Source organism: Notamacropus eugenii, chromosome 1, assembly GCF_028372415.1.
Source record: "Notamacropus eugenii isolate mMacEug1 chromosome 1, mMacEug1.pri_v2, whole genome shotgun sequence".
Lineage (NCBI taxonomy): Eukaryota > Metazoa > Chordata > Mammalia > Diprotodontia > Macropodidae > Notamacropus > Notamacropus eugenii.
Window position 1 is genome coordinate 622,953,345 of NC_092872.1, and position 18,082 is coordinate 622,971,426.

Sequence of the window (18,082 nt, forward strand, 5' to 3'; positions counted from 1 at the left end):
ACTTGAAGGAAAAGCTAAACCAACACAGGGTTGATAACAGTGGAGCAGAAAAGGAGTGGGCAGCTTTCAGAGATTTGGTATGCAGCACTGCATTTACTCTTCTGGGTCAGAACACTGGCAAACATCAAGACTAGTTTGACAAAATGATGGAAATTCAGAAGCTGCTAAATGAAAAATGAGAACTCCACAGGGAATTCTATCCAGCAGGGTAGTTCACCTGTCTCTATGAAGGCAACATTAAACTCCATCAAAAGTAAAGTGCGAGTGAAACTTAGAGAGGCAGGATTCTTGGCTCAGTAAAAAGGCAGATGAAATTCAGTTTTATGCTGAAAATAACAATCCAAAGCACTTTTATGATGCCCTGAAGGCTATTTTTGGGCCAAAGACACATGGTGCATGTCAACTATTCAGTATTGATGGAGCCACATTGATTAGTGATGAGTACATGATCCTGGAGAGATGGACTGAACCACTTCCTTGGCATTCTCACTGACCATCATCAATCAGTGCTGAAGCCATTGACCAGTATACTTCAGGTTAAAGTCAATCCTTCTCTAGCCAAATATCCAACTGAAGAAGAGGTTTTGAATACCATTCAGTTCCTCTCATGTGGCAAAGCATCTGGTACTGATTCTATTCTGGCTGAGATTTACAAGTGAGGGAGTCCACTTTCCAGACAAAAGCTGACTGAAATTTTCCAGGTTATATGGCAAGAGGAGGTTATCCCCCAGGAGTTCAAGGTTGCCTCTGTCCATCTCTATAAAGGCAAAGAAAATAGATTGAATTCTGACAATCATAGGAGGATCTCTCTCCTAGTCACTGTTGGCAGGATTCTTGCCAGAGTCCTCCTTGATAGGCTGATCCTTTACCTTGATTGTCATCTACCTGAGAGCTAGTGTGACTTCAGAAGGGCCAAGGAATAGTAGATATGGTGTTTGCTGCCTGACAACTCCAGGAGAAATGCCAGGAGCAGAACAGAGGTCTGCACACAACTTTTGTCCACCTGACCAAAGCCTTTGATGCTGTCGGTTACGAGGTCTTGTGGAAAATTATGGCAAACTTTATTGCCCAGAGAAGTTCATCAGTGTTGTACTTCAGTTTCATGATGACAGGCTTGCCTGGTTTCTGGATAATGGACAGTACTCTTACACTTTCTCAGTCATCAGTGCAGTGAAGCAGGGCTGTGTGGTTGCTCCTCTGCTTTTTAGCATTATGTTTTCTTCAGAATTGTCAGATGCATTCAAGAAGATGAAAATGGCATCAAAATCAGCTACTCCACTTGAAAGCCAAGTCTAAAGTGGAGGGGGAGGGGAAGCTGATGCATGACTTCTTGTTCACATATAACAATCCTCTTAATGCAGCCTCCGAGGCTGATTTGCAACAAAGCATGGATACGTTCTCTACTGCTTATACCAGTTTTGCCCTTACAATTAACAACAAGAAAACAGGTTTTCCATCAGAAAGGTCTATACCATCCATCCCTTTGTGGTACTGGGCAAGTGAGTTTATCTTTCTGGGTCTCATGTCCCTTGCCTGAAAAATGAAAGCAATAGGCTAGATGACCACTAAAGGTCCGTTTAGTTTGGATCATCCATGATTCTGTGAAAACCTTCACAGTATCTACAGAAAGAGGAAGTTAATTAATGTTTGGGGGGTAAAAAATAAAAGCGTTCCGTTCCTTTTCTTCCTTGACTCTTAAAGCTACATAATATACTGCTTTAGTCTTAAAATGTCCCTTTAAAAGGTTATAAGACTGCAGGACTTATATGTTGAAGGGACCTTAGAGATCATCTGGGCCCTCATCTTACAGATGAGGAAACTGATCCTCAGAGAAGTTAAGTTGGTTTGCTGAAGTTCACACAGCCAGAAAGTGGTAGAGCCAGGCCTTGGACTCAGGTTCTCCAACTCCAAAGTCCTGCTTTCCACAATATGATGCTTGTCCAAAAGAGAGACAGCCAACATCTTTGTCATGGAAGGACGTGTTTTCTAGGACTTTCTTCTAGTTTCAACTGAGATGAAACTAAAGGAGTCCAGAATATCTGGTCCGGCCCAATTTAAGCCTAGGAGGCTCTGACTATTTTAGAGTAGCCAAACTGGCTCACCAGCCCAAGCTGACTAATGGATGGTAGCCAGTGCTTTTGAAAGATTAACAGTATTAATGGGAATTAACGATCACCACCACCAAGGCCCTGGAGAGCAGCCAGTCTTTTTGGCTTTGGTATAGTGCTTGTTTCAACACAGCTTTGACAGGCTGGCCAAGTGTGGAGGCTAAATGATAACAGGATTTCCAAGCAGTGCCTTTGTGAAGACGTGAGTAACTAGAAGCTGGTATAAAAAAAAGCATTTTCTGGGCACACTGAATCACCACTTTTAAGAGCAACAGTCTAGCTCTGAATGGCTAGGAGACAATAGCAGTGGCGAAATATAATAGGGTCAGCAGTTTAGACATTGTAGAAAATAGAAATAAATTAGAAAAAAAATAGTTGAATGTAACCTGAGTCCCAAATACATTGGTATGGGATTCTTTCCTCAGTGTCCTGTATGTGCATGAGAGGCAGTGAGGTATTGATGAGAAGACAGAAATCAACATGAACAAAAAAAAAAATCATTCTAAGTTTTTTTTTTTTTTTCAGATGAAGAGCCACCTTCCCTCCCTCTTACTCCTACCTCAATTGAGGAAGTAAGACAAACAAAATCCCTTTCACAAATATGTTTTATCATTTGATGGAAGGTACTCCATAGGATAATGAAATCACAGGTCCTTGAGGATTTTTGCAAAGTTTGCAAAGAAATTTATGTACCTCATCTCAGAGTCTTGCAACAATCTTGAAAGCAAAGTAATATAGGCTGAAATATCTCTGCTTTTTACAGATCAGCAAATTAAAACCCAGAAGGTTAAATGGTCCCATGATCACACAGTTAGTCAGAGGGAGGGGCAGGATCCAAGCCCTGGTTTCTGCAATTCTTCAGTTCAGCACTCTTTCCTTTCCTCCACACAGTGCTATCAGTTAGAAGAAAGAATGTAAGGTTTCAGAAATGGGAAGACTTCAAATGGGGAGAACAATTAAAAGGTTATTCCACAGCCCCGGTTCGAGGTGATAAAGTCCTGAATTAGGGTGATGTTCCTATATATAAAGAAAAAGGGAGAGATGTAGGTTGTGTTAGAGAGATTGACTAGTCTACAGGATGGATGGGGAGAGGAAGAATGGGGTAGGTGTGGGGTGGGGGAGCAGATGAGAGCATGTTGGACCTGGGCAGCCTTCATGGGGGTGGGATGGAATGAGGTGCTGGTGCTCAGTCCAAATCATAGTCCAAAATAAGAATGTGGGTGAGGAATTGTGTCAAACGCTAGCCATGTTGACCATGTTCTTTGGACTTAAAAAGGTAATGTCCCCCATTCCTTGGGATAATGTAGCTGAGCCTCAGAGAATGCAAATTATTTGCCAGTATTTCTAGAATCCAGGTTTTCTGTTTTGAAGTTAAATACTCTTTTCATTAAACAATCTTATCTCAATATGAAAAAGCCTAAATGACTTGTTTAAGGATATATGGTGTGCCAGTAGCCAAGTGGGCCTGGTGGGCTATGTGATATAATAGAGGGACTGTTGAAACCAGAATCAAGAGAATTGGCCCAGCTCTTAAAAACTTTGTCAGTCAGTCAACTGACAAACATTATTGTGTTCTACATGTGCTAGGCACTGTGCCAAAATCTGAGGATAGAAAGAAAAGGCAAAAAACAAACAAAAAAAACCCAACCCTTTGAACCTCAGTGTTTTCATCTCTAAAATAGTAGTCTAAGACTTGCTTTACTGGCCACATAGGGTTGTAAGGATATTAAATCTACTTCTCTATAGAAACATGAACTTTTTAGTGTTAGAATCCAGTCTTCGATCTCCAGGTCAGTGATTCAGAACCTGAAACTCCACCTCTGTGTCAGAAGATAAATCTGACATTTACCAAACCTGGCACTGCCCTGGACCTTGTCTACAGGGAGGTGTCGTTTCTAATTGCTTCTCAACAAGTTTATACGAGAGAAAGAGTTTAGGCAAGTCAAAAAGGAAGGAAGGAGATGGAGGGTGGTGATGAGAACTGCCGAGTGGTTGGAATTCATTTCTAGGAAGGTGACAGTGTGAGAAGTGCTAGGGGAACCCAATTCTCTCTTCTCCTTTGGGGAGCAAATTTTCCCAATGTATTTCCATGAGCTTCTCAATGGAGCAGGGGTTCCCCCTATAGGCAAGTCCATGCAGCCTGACTTCCCCCCTCCCTTCTTGTCTTTTTAAAAGGCTCATCCTGTTGTTCTCTGGACAAAGTTGGCCCTCCCTTCATTTGTCTGACTGTTACTTATACAACTGAAATGAATCGTTCATTAGCTAGTGTAATGGCTAGATAAAACTAGGCATTTTAACAAGCTAGTGTAATGGCTAGATAAAACTAGGCATTTTAACAAGCATAGTTAAAAGTCATGCACGTTGTCTTGGCTGAGCTGGTTCTAATTCATTTTTAAGGTTATGTGCCGTCATGCCTTGGGCATTTATCTTCCATGCCAGAGACTTGGAAAAACTATTTACAAGGCTGATGGCAGATGATAGGTGTTGGTGTTTTTTTTCTTTTTCCTTTTTGTTTCTTTAGTTAAGGAGTTTTCTTTGTTACTCCCAGTGTCTCAGTCCCCTCTTTACCTGGCAAGTGTCTAGTTCTCATAATGCTCCCTTTCTGATTCCTAGCCTGGGGATCAGGCTGTGGGAATGACTAGTCCGAGTGTGTGTGAAGTGGGGGGGTGGGGGAAAGGGAAAAGGAATGGAGAGGTGGGTGTGGTCTGCGGTCTGTCTGGATCTTCCTGTTCCTTCAGCCTGCAGCTTGGTGTTAGGGAGTATTGGACTTGGACTGAGGAAGACCTGGGTTTAAATTCTACTGCAAACACCCCAAACCTGTGTGACTCAGGAGAGGTCACAACCTCTCTAAGCCTCAGTTTTCTCCTCTGTAAAATGAATATAATCGTAGCATCTGCCCCCCAGGATTGTTGTAAGGATCAAATGAGATGATCTTTGTAAAGAGCTTAGCCAAGTCCTTGGCAAATAGTGGGTAAATTAATCAATTTAAAAAATTTATTTATTTTATTCTGAACTTAAGAAATAAAACAAGCGTTTCTATAACATAGTAGAATAGAAAAAAAGATGATTGTACGTGAAACTGCAAATCTATAATGTACAACTTGTTATTCCCTTTAAATACATAATAAAATTATCATGGAACTTTCCTTTCTCCCTCTTTTTCTTCCCTCTCCACCTTGCCCTAGAGATGACTACGATTAGATACATATATATATTATATGTACATATGTGTTATATATATATATTTGATACATATATATGATATATATACATCACTAGATATATATATGTGGTATCATGTATATGATTTCATATATATATGTATATATATATATATATATATATAAAATCATTCCATACACACTTGTATTTATCAGTTCTTTCTCTGAAGGAAGCATCTTCCTTCATATGTTCTTTGAAGTTAATTTGGGTATTTATAATAGTCAGTGTAACTTATTCACTCAAAGTTGTTCTTAAAACAATGTTGTTGTTACTGCATACAACATTCTCTTGGTTTTGCTCATGTCGCTTTTCATTATTCCGTGCAAGTCTATCCACATTTTTCTAAGATCACTGAGCACATCATTTATCATAGCAGAGTAGTATTCCATCATAATCATATACCACCTCTTGTTCAGCCATTCTCCAATTGACCCTTCAATTTCCAGTTCTTTGCCACCACAATGAGCTGCTATAAATAGCTTAGAACATATACATTCTTTTCCTTTTCATCAATCATCTTGTGAAACAGACCTAGTAATGGTATTGCTGGGTCAAAGGGTATAGGCAGTTTAATAACTCTTTGGGCTTAATTCCAAATTGCTCTCCAAAATAGTTGGGTTAGTTCACATTTCCACCAACAGTGAATTATTGTCCCAATTTTTCCACATCCCCTCCAATGTTTGTTGTTTCTTCCTTCAATCATTGTCTTCCTCTCTTAGAACTAGATAAAACTAAAGAAAAATAAATGAAAAGTTAAGGAAGTGATAAGGATTTTAGATATGATATCTGGAAAGAACTGAATGGAAATAGAAGATTGACCATATTTTGGGACATGAAATTTTATAGTTAAAAGAAGAAAAGCAGAAATATTAAATGTATCTTTTTCAGATTACAATGTAATGAAAATTATGCATAATAAGGGAACACAGAAAGCATAGATTAAAAAAACAAATTGGAAATTAAAGAATAAGTGGGTTAAAGAATCATAGGAACAATAATTTCATTAAAGAGGATGACAATAATGAGACAGCATATCAAAACCTATGAGTCATAGCAAAAACAGTAATCAGAGGAAAATTTATATCTCTAAAGACTTACATCAATAAAATAGAGAAATAGCAGACTGATGAATTGGGTATGCAATTATAAGAACTAGAAAAAAACTAAAAATCCCCAATTAAACACTAAATTGGAAATTCTAAAAATTAAAAGTGAAATTAATAAAATTGAGTATTAAAAACCCACTGAATTAAGAAATAAAACTAGGAGTTGGTTTTATAAAAAAATAAATAACATAGATAAGCTATTGGTTAATTGGATTTGAAAAAAAAGAGAAAACCAAATCACTACTATTAAAAATGAAAAAAAAATGAATGTACTACCAGCAAAGATGAAATTAAAGCAATTATAAGGAATTATTTTGCCCAATTATATGCCAATAAATTGAACAGTTAAAATGAAATGGAAGAATATTTGCAAAAATATAAATTGCCTGGACTAGCAGAGGAGGAAATAGAATATCTATGTAGATCCATTTTAGAAAAAAGAATTGAACAAGTCATAAATGAGTTTCCTAAGAAAAAAGCACCAGGACCAGACATTTACAAGTCTTATTTTATCAAACATTTAATATTAAATAAATTATTTGGAATAACAGGCAAAAAGGGATCCTACCGAACTTCTTTTATGAAACAAATACTGATACCTAAATCAGGAAGAGTAAAAACAAAATCAATGAATGCATCCATTAATGAATATGGATGCAAAAATCCTAAATAAAATCCTAGTTAAAAGATTACAACTATATATTAGAAAGATTATGTGTTATGATCAAGTGGGATTTATACCAGGAATGCAGGACTGGTTTAACATAATTGATCATATTTGATTGAAATTGAAAACTATAAACATAATTCATCATATCAGTAATAAAAGTTTAAAAAGAATCATATGATTATATCAATATAGCAGAAATAACTTTTAATAAAAGTAAATTAATAATTGCTTCTTTCGTTCTCTTCTCTATACGACCTGATGAGGTCACCATACTGTAATGGTAATTTGAATTGGAAAATCTTTCCTTTTCATTAATGCGCTCATGAAGTTCCACGAGCCTGGGGTGGGAGGAGTTTGCTGAATGGGTAGAGCAGGAGGAGGCAGAGCTAGAGCACAGCTGAGAGGAAGTTAGTCTTGAGAGCAGTCAGAACTAGGAATGATGCAGGCTTCTGGGTAGCATGAGTGATTTAGTGATTGTGATTTTGTTTAAGAGAGCCTGCTTTTGATGAGTATAATGCACCTGGTTTGTGGGAAGCCTAGCAGGGGAAGGTTTGGGGATGGTGTTGTCCTCTGCATTGTTATTGTGTATGGATTTTTGTTGCTGTGATGGATTTGCATCTGAATAAATGTTATGGTTCTGCTTTCCACGTGGAGAGTCTGTGGTATTTCGTGATTCTGAATAGTACTGTGATATTCTTGGCTGTGGGTGCTGCGAATATTGCATTGGCACTACACACACCTACCAACCATAAGATCACAGTGTCCCCAGGCAATCTTCCAAGACTATAAATTCTGGACGGTTGTGATTTTCATTGGAAGAGGAAGTTTTTTCACCAGGAATTCCCTATGCCAATGAAATCATTTAATCAATCAATAAACATTTATTAAACTATTACCATATGTCAGACACTGTGCTAGGTGTTGGGAATTCAAGGACAAAACTGAAAATGTTGCATTCTATCAGAAGAAACATATACAAATGAAAGTATATACATTTTTTTGGAAAAAAAAAACTTGATTTCCCTCCCTCTTTTTTTATTTTTTATTGTAAGGGATGGCTCTCTGGGAGAGGGAGGAAGGAAAGATTCCTTGGGAAATATAAAGCCAAAAGAGACCAAGTAAATTTATTTAAAACTTAAAAAAAAAAAGAAGAAATGTAGGGTAATTTTTTTTTATTGGGAGGGGCACTAGTTGTTAGTACTTTCAAGAAAGCCCTCAGGTAGGATATGGCATTCGAGCTGAGTTTGAAGAAAACCAGGGATTCTAGGAGACAAAAGTGATGAGGAAATTGCTGAGTTCAGTGGAGAGATGACAGTTTGAACTCAAGTGGTGGCCATGTGAGTGGGGGAAAGGGGCAGATTAAAGAGATGTGGTTGTAGAACACGGAGGCAAGATTTAGCAACTGTTTGGTTGGGTGGGATGAGGGAGAGAGAACAGTTAAGGATGCCTCCAAGGTTGGATGATTACAAGGAAAATACCCTTACAAGTTCCGAAGGGAAAGTTAATTTGTTGTTTTGAACATGATGAGTTTGAGAAGTCTATGGGACATGCAATTCAAAATTTCTCATAAGCAGTTGTTGATGTGAGACTGGAACTCAGGAGAGAGACTAAGGCTAGACATATAGACCTGGGAGATATAGATGCAGTCACTGAGAACTTTTGAGAATAGTGAAAGAAGAGAAGTGGACCCAGGACAGAGTCTTGGGGTACACCCACAGTTAGTGGACATGATATAAATGATGAGAATGGGAAGTGATTAAACATGTAGAAGGAGAGCAGTGTTATGAAAACACAAGAGAGGAGAGATTATACAGGAAGAATATAGTGTTAAATGCTTCTGGGAGGTCAAGAAGGATGATGACTGAGAAAAGACCATTGGATTTGGCAATTATAATACCACTGGTAACTTTGCAGAATAGTTTCAGTTGAATGATATGGCCAGAAGCCATATTACAACCGTTTGAGGATTGAGTGAGAGTAGGTGTAGGCTACAAAGTGTAGATAGCTTTTTCTAATTTACTTGTGAAAAGGAGGATAGATATAGCACAAAAGAGGATAGCAAAACCAAATGAAGGTGTTTTGGAGGAAAGAGAGAGAATGGTGGAAACTCATGATTGTAGGCATTAGGGAATGAGCCAATTGAGAGGGAGAGGTTGAAGATTAAGGAGGAGAGGTAATGATTATGGGGCAAATTCTGATGGAGGAGATGGGATCATTGGCTAGAGGGGCAGGCTTTGGAAAAAGAGTCACCTCTTTATCAGGGAGAAAGGAGAATGATGGGAGGAGGTTTGAGATATAGAATAAGGAGGGAAAGAGGGGGTCTCAGCAAACGACCAAGGTGGAGGACTCTGCTGAGAGGGGCTAAAACAACAATAAAAAAGACCTCTCACAGAGTGGTTGAGCAAATCAAATGAGATCATGTGTGTAAAGAGCTTTGTAAAATATATCATTGTTTATAAATGTCAGCTCTTATTATTATTATCCCCTAAGTTATGTATACGGAAAAGAATGCTGCACATAGAGCCAAAAACTCTGGGTTTGTGTCTTGCTGCTTCCACCTCCTGGATATGTAAACTTGGACGAACCTCTTCATTTTTCTGAGCTCTGGTTTCTTCATCTGCAAAGTGGAAATACTACTAGTGTTTCCTACTTGTGGGGAAAGCACATTGTAAACCACAAAACACAAGGTAATTTCATTTTTTTGGCGGGGGGAGGCCCTAATTGTTCGGGCAATGAGGAAAGTTCTCATGGAGAAGGTAGCATTTGAGTTGTGAGAGTTGGATAGAGGTCTGTATGGCAAAAGAAAGGTCCTAGGTACCAGACATACAGTTAGATTCTTAGAATCTTTTTTCTTTACTGGGTTATAATTAGAGCAGTGCCCAGGCCCTTCCTCTACCCTTTCCCCTTCCCTTCTCCTTGTCCCCCTCTTAGGACCTCATTGAACTAATAATGAGTGATTTTTCAGTATGATCGATCACAGGGCTCCTCTTTCCTTAAGAAACTGGCCAGCTCTTTCTGTATGTTGGCTGTAAATATTTTTCCCCTTTGCTTCGCTGACTCTGAGCTCTTCCCCTTTCTGATGCCACAGTTACTTTATTCTATTCTGTCCTTAGTAGCTTCACAGCCTGAATTCCCCTCATTTCCCATTGGGAAATTGTTAGGGCCTGTCTGAACGTTGGAAAAGGAGGACTGTAGGATCTTAGGGGAATCTTCTTATTTAGGACTCATGAATGTGTCTCATTTGTCTCATTCCTGCCCTGGTGCTATACCAGGTAGTGGCTACCTGGTGCAGCTAACCAGCAGCAACTGAATGTGTGTCCTCCTGAGAGACACTGAAAGGATGAAATATTCTATTTTTTTGAGTTATTAGCTTTCAATTCATCAGTGATATGCTAGAAAGATCCCAAGATACCCAACCTCCAGTCCTAGCTCTGCTGATAATCAATTGTGTGACTGTAGTCAAAGCCTTCCCCTTCTTTGACTATCAGTTTTTTCCTCTGTACAGTGAGGAAGTTGGGCTACATTAGTGGCTTCCAAACTCCTAGACTATGAGGACCCCTGTTCAAATAAAAATAGTTCAAGGAACTCATAACATAGTTGTGCTATTAGTATCTGTTAAGAAAATGACAAAAATGCTATTATTGTCATTGGGCAAATAGTGTTGACCAATTCAACCATGCCCTACCAAGTTATCCTCCAGACCTGTGTGTTCTTGTGCTATTATCAGTCATATTATGACAAACTCTAACCTTGGATTAACTGTGCTTTCTCCTTTTTCTTCATCTCCTCACATACTGCAGAATATTGTTGAAGGAAGTTGTGAAATAAACCAGATTGAGTTGACTGCAAATCTGTGCTATCCTGTATCACCTTGGTCCTGCATGGCAATCCTTTTTTCTTCCTTGTGATGCCCAGCTGAAAGTAACTCTCAAGGGCAGTTTGGAGGTGAAGTAAATTTCATCCATCAATCATTCAATCAAACAACATTTATTCAGTACCTTCTATAATGCCAAGCACTGTGCTCAGTACTAGGGACAGAAGAGTGGGGGTTAAGAGTTAAGAGTTTCCTTAACTACACCTCTGATTACTCACTGAGGCTAATTCAAGGTGTCATCCCTTGAGGTCTCTGTCTCTGTTTTCTCTTCTCTCTTTCCCTGGTTGAGAGTGTTGGTGTAGAAAATCCAAAGGCCCTGATGAAGAGTAACTGTCTACTAGGAGATAATGAGATGAACTCACCAATGGAGGTTTCTTTACAGATTTAATTCTCTATAAAGCTAGAAAGCTTAAAGATACAGATTACTGATAAAAATTCATAAGACTCTGGGCCCCAATACGATACTTATTATTGCCAGACCAGAAATGAGATTTCTCAGAAAGTTGAATTTATTGTAATCAGTTAGTCACAAGTTTTCATCTCCCATTCCCATCTTGCTCTCTACAGCAAAAATATAAAATTAAATAGGGTAAAATTAATTTATCTTTTATTAATCTAGGAAACCATTTTTAAAATGCAAATTAACAATAAGCAAAATTTAAAATAGCAAACAAACACTTAAGAATGAATCATGCTCATTGCATGTGGTAATAACTCAGGAGGGAGGAAAAGAGAGTGGAGTGAATTCATCATTGTTCTACTGGTTTCTCCAAGTAGGCATAATTCAGTCACTCCCTGCTAGATTCTTTGAATGCAATGGGTGTGTGTGTGTGTGTGTGTGTGTGTGTGTGTGTGTGTGTGTGTGTGTGTGTGTGTGTATGTTTACTCATGTTGGTTATGTATGTCTGCACGGATATGTCTAGAGGTGGTTTTCAGGGAGCCAAGAATAGATATATCTAGTGTCTCTTCCCTGCCACCCTTCTCCAAAGGAGATTTCTAATTCCTGCCAGGGAGTGAACTGGTAAGTCAGAGCTAGGGACCTGAAGTTCTGCTCTCCTTAGAGAGAGAGGGATACTGTATAGACATATCTATTTATTTCTTTAAAAATTATTAGTCTAGGAAACTTTTTTTTAATTAAATTTATTTATTTAACTTTTAACATTCATTTTCACAAAATTTTGGGTTACAAATTTTCTCCCCTTTTCTCCCCTCCCCCCCCAAACACCAAGCATTCTAATTACCCCTATGACCAATCTGCTCTCTCTTCTATCATCCCTCTCTGCCCTTGTCTCCATCTTCTCTTTTGTCCTGTAGGGCCAGATAGCTTTCTGTACCCCTTTACCTGTATTTCTTATTTCCTAGTGGCAAGAACATTACTCGACAGTTGATCCTAACACTTTGAGTTCCAACTTCTTTACCTCCCTCCCTCTCCAGCCCTTCCCTTTGGAAGGCCAGCAATTCAATATAGGCCAAATCTGTGTAGTTTTGCAAATGACTTCCATAATAGTTGTGTTGTATAAGACTATATTTCCCTCCATCCTATCCTGTCCCCCATTACTTCTATTCTCTTTTGATCCTATCTCTCCCCATGAGTGTTGACCTCAAATTGCACTCTCCTCCCCATGCCCTCCCTTCTATCATCCCCCCCACCCTGCTTGTCCCCTTATCCCCCACTTTCCTGTATTGTGAGATAGGTTTTCCTACCAAAATGAGTGTGCATTTTATTCTTTCTTTTAGTGGAATGTGATGAGAGTAGACTTCATGTTTTTCTCTCACCTCCCCTCATTATCCCTCCACTAATGAGTCTTTTGCTTGCCTCTTTTATGAGAGATAATTTGCTCCATTCAATTTCTCGCTTTCTCCTCCCAATATATTTCTCTCTCACTGCTTGATTTCATTTTTTTTTTTAAGATATGATCCCATCCTCTTCAATTCACTCTGTGCACTCTGTCTCTATGTATGTGTGCATGTGTGCATGTGTATGTGTGTACTCCCACCCGGTACCCAGATACTGAAATGTTTCAAGAGTTACAAATATTGTCTTTCCATGTAGGAATGTAAACAGTTCAGCTTTAGTAAGTCCCTTATGACTTCTCTTTGCTGTTCACCTTTTCATGGTTCTCTTCATTCTTGTGTTTGAAAGTCAAATTTTCTTTTCAGCTCTGGTCTTTTCATCAAGAATACTTGAAAATCCTCTATTTCATTGAAAGACCAATTTTCCCCCTGAAGTATTATACTCAGTTTTGCTGGGTAGGTGATTCTTGGTTTTAGTCCTAGTTCCTTTGACTTCTGGAATATCCTATTCCATGCCCTTCGATCCCTTAATGTAGAGGCTGCTAGATCTTGTGTTATCCTGATTGTATTTCCACAATACTTGAATTCTTTCTTTCTAGCTGCTTGCAATATTTTCTCCTTGACCTGGGAACTCTGGAATTTGGCCACAATGTTCCTAGGAGTTTCTCTTTTTGGATCTCTTTCAGGCGGTGTTCTGTGGATTCCTTGAATATTTATTTTGCCCTCTGGTTCTAGAATCTCAGGGCAGTTTTCCTTGATAATTTCATGAAAGATGATGTCTAGGCTCTTCTTTTGATCATGGCTTTCAGGTAGTCCCATAATTTTTAAATTGTCTCTCCTGGATCTATTTTCCAGGTCTGTTGTTTTTCCAATGAGATATTTCACATTATCTTCCATTTTTCCATTCTTCTTTGTTCTGTGATTTCTTGGTTTTGCATAAAGTCATTAGCCTCCATCTGTGCCATTCTAATTTTGAAAGAACTATTTTCTTCAGTGAGCTTTTGAATCTCCTTTTCCATTTGGCTAATTCTGCTTTTGAAAGCATTCTTCTCCTCATTGGCTTTTTGAACCTCTTTTGCCAATTGAGTTAGGCTAGTTTTCAAGGTGTTAATTTCTTCAACATTTTTTTGGGTCTCCTTTAGCAGGGAGCTGATCTGCTTTTCATGCTTTTCTTTCATCTCTCTCATTTCTCTTCCCAGTTTTTCCTCCACCTCTCTAACTTGATTTTCAAAATTCTTTTTGAGCTCTTCCATGGCCTGAGCCCATTGGGTGGGCTGGGACCCAGAAGCCTTGATTTCTGTGTCTTTGCCTGATGGTAAGCATTGTTCTTCCTCATCAGAAAGGAAGGGAGGAAATGCCTGTTCTCCAAGAAAGTAGCCTTCTATAGTCTTATTTCTTTTCCCTTTTCTGGGCATTTTCCCAGCCAGTGACTTGACCTCTGAATATTCTCCTCACACCCACCTTGCCTCCTGATCCTCCCAGCCAGTGTTTGGGGTCTGAGATTCAAATGCTGCTTCCAGCCTTAGGGCTTTTGGCGGGGGCAGGGCTGCTATTCAGTATGAGATTATGTTCAGGTGGTCAGGTTGGGGCAGGGCCGCCTCTCAGGCTCAGTTCCCTCAGGGGGTTTATGCACAGACGTTCCACAATGGATCCAGGCTCCCTCCCGCTTGGGGACCCCCTGTCTGCAGCCACCTCTCAGCTTCTACCTCCCGGGGGGGCCTGAATTATGGGGGCACCCCACTCCCCTCTCGACCCGCCAAAGAGACTCTCTCACCGATCCCCGTCACCTGTAGGTGGAGGGACTTGTGCGGCCGCTGGAAATCCCGTCCCTGAAGCCTGCTCAGATCTGTTTCTCTCGGAGCTGCGGCTGCGGCCGCAGCAGGTCTGGGCTGGGCTCCGCATCTGCAGCGCGACGGACCTTTTGCGAGAGGTTTGCAGGTCCCTCTGTGGGTGGAGGGACCCGCGTGGCCGCTGGAGATCCCGTCCCTGAAGCCCATTCGGATCTTTTCCTCTTGGTGCTGCGGCCGTGGCAGGGCTGCACTCAGCTCCCAGTCCCTGCGCCCAGTCTGCAGCGCAAAGGACCCCCCGCGAGAGGTTTGCAGGTCTCTCTGGAACAGAAATCTCCCTTGCTCCAATATTCTGTGGCCTCTGGGTGCAGAATTCACCGTGAGTTACTCCCCTGTAGCCGTTCTATGGGTTGTGGGTTCGGAACTATGTGTATGTGCGTCTTTCTACTCCGCCATCTTGGCTCCGCCTCCAGGAAACTTATTTTTTAGTTCTAGATAAACTCCTGATCCTTGTTCCCTAATGAAGAAGGAGGGCACTAAATTCTATGCCCAAAGAATGAACTTATTCCCATTATAATACACACACATAGCAAATAGCAAATAAATCCATTAATCCAAACAGCAGAGAAATCAGAAAAAAACATACGTAGGAGAATGTTGTTGGTGTTCTTTGTTTTCGAAGAGGACCAATGACATCACAGGGTGATGTCTTGACTCAAATGTGAATTAGGTTTAAGTGAGGCAGAGTTGCCCAAAGTCGTCAGCCTCTTTCTCTCTTCTAGAGTCATCATGGTCCAGTGGCAAGACAAAAGTCAGGAAGGCTGGTGATGGCCTGGGATGCAGTGGATGACCTTGGTGTCTTTGATGTCTGACCAAGGTCTGAGTTCTCCACAGTGCCAGCTTCAGCTACTTTCATGGATGTTGGAACAAATTGTTCTCATCTGCCCATTGAACCGGGTAAAGTACTCATTTGCTTGGGGTAGACATCCCTCTAATTCACTGACAGGTTTGAGGCCTGTTAGTTACCCTCATCCTGGTTTAGCCCATCTGCTGAGGTGGTTTTACTGGGACTTGGCCGCTGAACATGCACATCTCTGCCTTTCACTTCTCACATAGGTGAATATATACCAGACTACACAGATGGAATGAACTCTTTCTTTGGGAGTGAGATAACAGAGACAGAGAGAGAGAGAGACAGAGACAGAGACAGAGAGAGGGAGAATTCTAGATCTTACCTGAAGTCTTACCTGGGAGTAAAAGCACCATCAAAGTTCTAGGTGGCACAATGGATAAAGTGTCAGCTCTGGAGTCAGGAGGACCTGAGTTCAAATTTATTTTAATAAAGACATCTACTAATTGTGTGACTGGGCAAATCACTTAACTCTTTTTGCTTCAGTTCCCTCATCCGTATGATAAACTGGAGAAGGTGATGACAAACTACTCCAGCATCCTTGCCAAGAAAACCGCAAATGGGGTCATGAAGACTTGGATGTGACTCCGGAACATTTAAGTTCTACTTTCCATCTTCTTCCCAGTCTTTTTCCCTTCATGGACTTGAAGAGGGATTAGTATCTGGCATCTTTTCTGTTGACACTGGAAGCCAGAAAAACTCAGATCTCTCTTCTTTCCTGCTCTCACCAGCTCTGCCCGTCCCCATGCAAACTTAGAGTATTGAGTAATAAATCTCTACCAACAAGGAGAGTCCTGTGCCATAGGCACCTTGAGCTGACAGTCATATTTACAAACTGAGTAGCAAAGCAGGAAAAGGTGACAGCCACTTCAAGGCTTATTCATTCTCCTGGAAAGCATCTTCCCCCTGATTCTGCTGTGGCCACCCATCACTCTCTTTAGCTCTTTCTTTGAGCCTTTCTATGGAAAGATTTAAAAATTTCTGGTGTGGTAAAGAATTCTTCCTTCTAGTTCTGATACCACAATAACTATTTCTTCTAAAACTGGGAAGAAATACAACTTTCAGGGTCTTTGGTGACTTAGATCCCCTTGTAATGCCTTGACAGAATGACTGTTGCACCTCTGATTTCTTTATATCACATTTCCTACGGCTAAACCAAATCTTCTCTATCCATAGACCTCCTATACTAAGCCCTAATCTTCTGTACTAAGACCCAATCTCCCCTGCAAAAGACCTTGTTTCCTGCCTCCAGGCTGCACTCTTGACTCTCCAAAAGAACTTTCTCTACCATGCCATAGAAACCTCTGTACCCTGGAAGCTCATTCTACATCTAGATTGTTTATTACAGTGGAAGTGCCCCGAGACCTCTCCACGTAAAGGAGGCCAACTACGTCTTCATTCCTCTCTAGTTTGCATTGCTGACTCTCCTAACTTTTTTTATACCATGTCACTGGGGTGGCACCTTCATCTGCACCTCTCCTCCATCCCCTCAGTTTTCAACTTTTTTTAAAAGTGTTGTCTGCCTCCACTAGACTCTAAACTCCTTTAAGATAAGGACTGTCTTTCTTTCTGCTTCTATTTGTATTATTAGAACTCAGGAGAGTACCTGGCACATAGTAAGGACTTAATGAATGCTTGTTGACTTATTGATTATCTTATTGAGAAAAGAATTTGTCAGTGGTTCCTTTTTCTTCCCTACTCCATACTCAAAACTCCTTCATCCTCCTAGAATTTCTCCTCTTTTCCTCCAGTCTCTGATGGCCCTTTTTGCCAAGGCCAAACCCTGCACTTGTACCCTTGACCCTCTCCATCCCTGTCTTCTCTAGGAGCTTTCCTTTCCTTTCCAGTCCTGTCCTGTCTTTTCCATTCCCAAAACATTAAACCTACTGTACTCTGAAGCTGGGACACCAATGAGCTGCTGCCTAAGGGCTCTTCTGGACCCTTCTATCTTTAGAGCGATTATCAATAGTAACCGTGGCTGTTTTCCTCCCACTCTGAGGTCTTTCTTTTGCTTGACCTCATTAAAAGGGCCATGCCCTGCCTACCTCTTAAACAGGCCTGTTCAATGAATGGGAATTGCCTCACCCTAAGGGAATACCTTCAAAGACCTTGGCCTAAAGGACCCAATGTCTCCCAGTGCATCCTGGGTCATTTCCAGTCATCCTGATGAATATCTGGTCACTGGATTCAGATGGCTCTGGAGAAGAAGTGAGGTTGGTGACCTGCACAACCCTCCATCATTCAAAACAAAGTCAGGTGCAAGTCATGTCATCATTTCTCTGATGGCATGGCCTTCTTCAGCAATGAAGGAAGAACACAAGGAGCTTTCCCCTTAGCTCATTCCCTCTTTCTGTACTCTTCAACCTCTCTTTATCCACTACCTCCTTCCCTGATGCCTACAAACCTGCCAAGGTCTTTTCTATACTTAAAAAATCCCAATAAAAAATGCTGAAAAACTTTATTTGCCGTGGCTGCCCTCTCAAATAATCATCTTAGATCTTTTCTCCATTTTATAGCCAAACTCCTAGAAGGGGCTTTCTACACTCATTGTTTTCATCTCATCACTTCCTGCTCTTTTCTCACTCTTTTGTGATCCAATCGCTTAATTGAA